This window comes from Lissotriton helveticus, chromosome 11, assembly GCF_964261635.1.
Source record: "Lissotriton helveticus chromosome 11, aLisHel1.1, whole genome shotgun sequence".
Classification (NCBI taxonomy): Eukaryota; Metazoa; Chordata; class Amphibia; order Caudata; family Salamandridae; genus Lissotriton; species Lissotriton helveticus.
Genome location: NC_136072.1, coordinates 541958757 through 541963827, shown reverse-complemented (window position 1 = coordinate 541963827; position 5071 = coordinate 541958757).

Sequence of the window (5071 nt, the reverse complement as noted above, 5' to 3'; positions counted from 1 at the left end):
GGTTTCCTCCCCGGAGACTTGCCCTTTACAATGGGCGCGATGCTGGTGGGAGTTTTCTGGTGGGATTGTTGAGCATCCTGTTTTTCAACACCTGGATGGTTCGGGGGTTACGAATTACCAATTGCGCATGGTGTTGCGTAAAGCGCTGCGTCATATTGGCCTTGATGAGTCATTATATGGCACACATTCTTTTAGAATCGGAGCGGCAACAGAGGCTTTTAACAGGGGTTGGTCGAGGGAGGACATTATGGGTTTGGGGCGCTGGACTTCAAACTGCTTTCAGCGCTACATCAGACGGGAGGTTGGGGAAGCGCTTGCGTCTTCTTCTGTTTTGCCTCTCTGATACTTCTTTTTCTTTCAGGTTCCGTGGCTGGTCCTCGCTCTGAATGCTTGACTATTTGGATCGTGGGGCACTCCTTCATAAAGAGAGCTCAACTTCAAACTCGTTTGAGTTATTTCGGCACTATGCTTGGCTTCAATGACCATGTATTTAATGTTGTCTGGAAGGGTAGGGGGGGTATGTTGTGGAAAGATTTGATTCCAGCCCTTAATTCTTGGTTGGTAGGTGGGGTTTGTCCGGATGTTCTGGTTATACATCTTGGGGAAAATGATTTGGGTTTGGTTAAAGGTGTTGTGCTTCTTCGAGCCATGAAAAAGGATCTTTCTTTGTTGCATCAGCATTGGTCTGGGTGTCACGTCCTTTGGACAGAACTGATTCCTAGGAGGCTTTGGAGGAATGCGGTTAAACCTAAGGCTATTGACAAGTCTCGTAGGAAGGTTAATCTGGAGGTCTCTAGGTTCTGTAGAGATTTAGGTTTTGGTCGTATTGTTCATAGTGACATTCGTTATGATACTGTGGAATTTTTTATGAGTGATGGGGTCCATTTGTCCAGAATGGGGATGGATTTATATCTTTTGGAGCTGCGTGAGGTGCTGTCACGCTGTTTGACGATTCAAAGTTTCTTAGGTGAATAGTGTTTTCGGATGGTGTGCTTTATGCTTTGATCCCAACCCCTTCCCCCCTTCCCTGTGCCTAGTTTCTTTGTCGGGGGGCAGAAAGGTGGGGTCTCTGTGTTCCTTCCCCCACTGCTTTCTGGGTGGCGGATTATTTTGGTTTGACAGTTTTGGGCATGATCGGAGTTTATATTTTTGAATTGGGATTTGGTCAGGGGAAGTTGTACAGGTTGAATTATGGTTTGGAGGCATAGGCTGGGGGATATGGACTGGCTTGGGCTGTAATTGGGGGTTTGAGATATGCTTTCGGGGCCGGTTGAAGTTATAATGTTTTAATAGGGCTGTTGTATGGTTTTAATATGTGATGGGGTATGTACGGGTGGGGGCGGGTTTTGATGAGGGGTGAGGGGCGGGGGCGGGTGTTTTGGGGGTTGGAAAACAAATACAATCAATTGGTAAAGGTTTAGATTGTTAGGCATTGGCCGAGGTTATGTGTTGTGTAAATGTGCACCTGTTTCATTAAAGCGGCCTTTTTCACACTCTATTGGTTTCGTGGTCTGCTCACTCTCCCCCACCCCTCCCTCCCAAGGGGGGCTTGGGGGAGGGCAGCCGACCCCTGGGAGGTCCCCTCCCCCGGGCGGTTTGGGAGGGGAGGGTGGCTCCATTTTGGAGCAGTCTTTCGAGTTGGGCTTCTTTTGGGCTTGTTTTTGGTTTGCTTTAGAGCCCATTTATAAATGGATTTGGCTCCCCTCCCCGGCCACCATTTTAGGCTTAGGTGACCTGGTGGCCGGGTGTAGTTCCAGCCAGTTTTTGCCCTCCCTCCCTCCCTCCCTTTGTAAATATTTTTGGGTTTTGTCTTAATCCCGTTTTTGGCCAAATTATTTATTTATTTATTTTTGGCTTAGCTGGTTGTAACAGGTGGACATGGGTTTCTTTACATTGTTATTGCTGTCGCTTGGAACAGGTGCGGTGTGGATTATTTTGGTTTGACAGTTTTGGGCATGATCGGAGTTTATATTTTTGAATTGGGATTTGGTCAGGGGAAGTTGTACAGGTTGAATTATGGTTTGGAGGCATAGGCTGGGGGATATGGACTGGCTTGGGCTGTAATTGGGGTTTTGAGATATGCTTTCGGGGCCGGTTGAAGTTATAATGTTTTAATGGGGCTGTTGTATGGTTTTAATATGTGATGGGGTATGTACGGGTGGGGGCGGGTTTTGATGAGGGGTGAGGGGCGGGAGCGGGTGTTTTGGGGGTTGGAAAACAAATACAATCAATTGGTAAAGGTTTAGATTGTTAGACATTTGGCCGAGGTTATGTGTTGTGTAAATGTGCACCTGTTTCATTAAAGCGGCCTTTTTCACACTCTATTGGTTTCGTGGTCTGCTCACTCTCCCCCACCCCTCCCTCCCAAATTATAACGGCCGGAGCTCTAGATATATTCATGGCACCGGGTTTAAATGAAGAATATCACCCCTCCGTGAATTGTCGAGGGAGTGACTCTGCCGCAGCCAGGATGACCGAGGAGGCGGCCGGCCCACCACCGCGGTAAACCCATTGCCGTGACTCCGGCCTCGCAAGTTAAACAGTAAGTGCTGCAGCCAGCCACGCATGTGTGTGTTAATTTAGTAATGTGACGATGGCCGCCGCCACATGTGTTTCTGATTGCACTCGCTTCAGTGCACTTTGAGCATAATTTGATCTACTTTGTAAACTTACTGCCAATTTCGTTTCAAAGGATAGGTGGCAGTGAACAGAAGTTCTACAGCATGCCTTTGCTTTTCTGAATGATTTTCATGACTGTGGAGCCACAGGGTAATTAATGTCCGCGCTTTATAAAAAATGCACAAATAGGGAAATACCTCTGCGTAGCATTCAGTCCTGTACGGAAGCCCGCAAATAGAGTGACAGACCTATTTGAAATAACAGAGGCCTTTTATTCATGCCCTGCCAGGGGACTCCTCCGCCCACACTGGCGCTGGCTACCTCAGTCCCTTTCGAGCTGCCTTACTTCGGGAGAACTTAGTGTGTGGGGTGCACTGATGCTTTGAAGCAGTTTTAAGATCGTAATAGAGTTCTTTCGTTCCTCAAATGGATGTCATTTCTGTAATTCATGTTGCACATGTCTACACTGCTTGATTTTTGTTAGCGACAAAGTGTCACTCATAGTTCTTGAATGTCACTCATAATTACAGTGAAATTATAAAATTGTCACACAAATGCAATCTGAAACCTTGGCAGCTATGCACTACTATTCTCCTGGAGATTGGGTTGGAGGTCAAGAAATTTTTTGTAGGGTTTTAATCGTCCCAAAACAGGAAGCTGTACGTTTTTATGTTTACCTAGGCTTTCATAGTTAAGGCACTGTCAAGCAACATTCCTAGGCTCTTTATGGGGGAGATGGGAAGTTGGGGGTAGTCTTAAACTCCCTGGCCATTCTATGTTCATTTGAGGGTTTGGTTTATTTCCTAACACCATCACCTCTGTTTTATCTCCGTTTAGTTTAAGTGAATGGTTAGATATCCACCATGCATGTTGCTCTAGGAAAGGAGCTAGATGTTGTTGGACTAGGTCCGTTTCCTGGGAGAGTGAGACAAGTTGAGTGTTGTCTGCGTGAGATACGATTGACACTCCAAATTACTTGACAATGTCTTCCAAAGGCCTTAGATAAATGGAGAACAAATAGAGAACATGGGCCACCCTGACCTGTCCCCTGCTGAATCATGACCGGCCCAGATTGCCCACCCATCAGCGGAATCCTTGCCCTTGGGTTTTGATATGTTTTTACTGAATTAATCCTGTCGCTTATACCAACCTTTCCCATTTCGGCCCAGAGATATTGGCAGAACACCCTATTGAACGCTTTTTTTTTGGTTCAATAAGAATTGAAGCTATAGGGTCTCCAGCAATTGTAGCAGCATCAAAGAGAGAAATAACCTGCTGATTATGATGTGTCGTCTCCCTTCCTGGTATGAACCCATGTTGCTTTGGGGACACTAACTTACTAATTACCCCAGACAGTCGCGTAGCCAGTACTTTAGAATACATTTTAGGGTCGCCGTTCATCAATGTTATTGGCCTGTATGACCCTAATTCCTGTAGCAGTTTATTTTTCTTAGGAAAACAACTATATTCGCATAGGCCCAAGACTCGGGCGAGTCTGACCCGTTCTGAATCTGCGAAACTAAATCTAGTAAATGTGCTTGTCAGCTGCTGGAGAACACCCTAAAAAATTTTTTAGGGATCATGTCAGTTCCTACAGCTTTCCCTGAGGGTAGGTTTGTAATGGCCATTAGAATTTATGCCCACGAAAAGGGTTAATCTAAATAACCATGATCCTCAATATTCAGTTTCTTGCAGAAAGCTGAATCTAGATACTGCAACATATCGCCCCCTACCGATCCAACAGCTGGTAGAATCATTGAAAGGCTGCCCATATACCCTGTGTATCGAATTCCATGCCCAGCAAAGGGTTCTTAATCTCTCTTATCAGGCCCTGCACCCCCTTTTGTCTTGATGAAATTGCTAATAAATGTCCCACCGTTTTACTATACTCATAAAATATCTGCTTCTAGGCGCTATATTTGTCTGTGCCGTTTTTTGCGAAGATATCCACAACTGCTGCTTCAGCAACAGCTACCTTTTGTTACGCATTCTTGGTCATCTCCCTTCAGTACTGCCTAAATCAAATTGGTCTCAGCTAATGACAGTGCACTGTCTAAGTCTGGCAGTTTTTCTTTTTTTTTTGCGGGGACCAACTAAACCGGATTGTCTCCCTACGAATACCCGCTTTAAAAGCGTCTAAAAGCGTCTCAAATAACCAACCTCAACAGGGGCACTCCCGACATTATCGCACATAAAGACTGGAATGCAATCATTTATGTGCTTGACATAATCTGCATCCAGCAGGAGAGTCCATTCAAAAGTCAGATTCTGGCTTGGGCGGGCTGGACCCCTTGCTACCAGTTCCAATACTAGCGGATTATGGTGAGACATTACCCTTGGATATTTCTTGATTTTTACAGTCCTGAACCAGACTATGCAATGTAAGGAAATAAAATCTAATCATACATGTACCCGATGTGGTGCAGAAAAATACCAAACCCTGGGTCAGGAG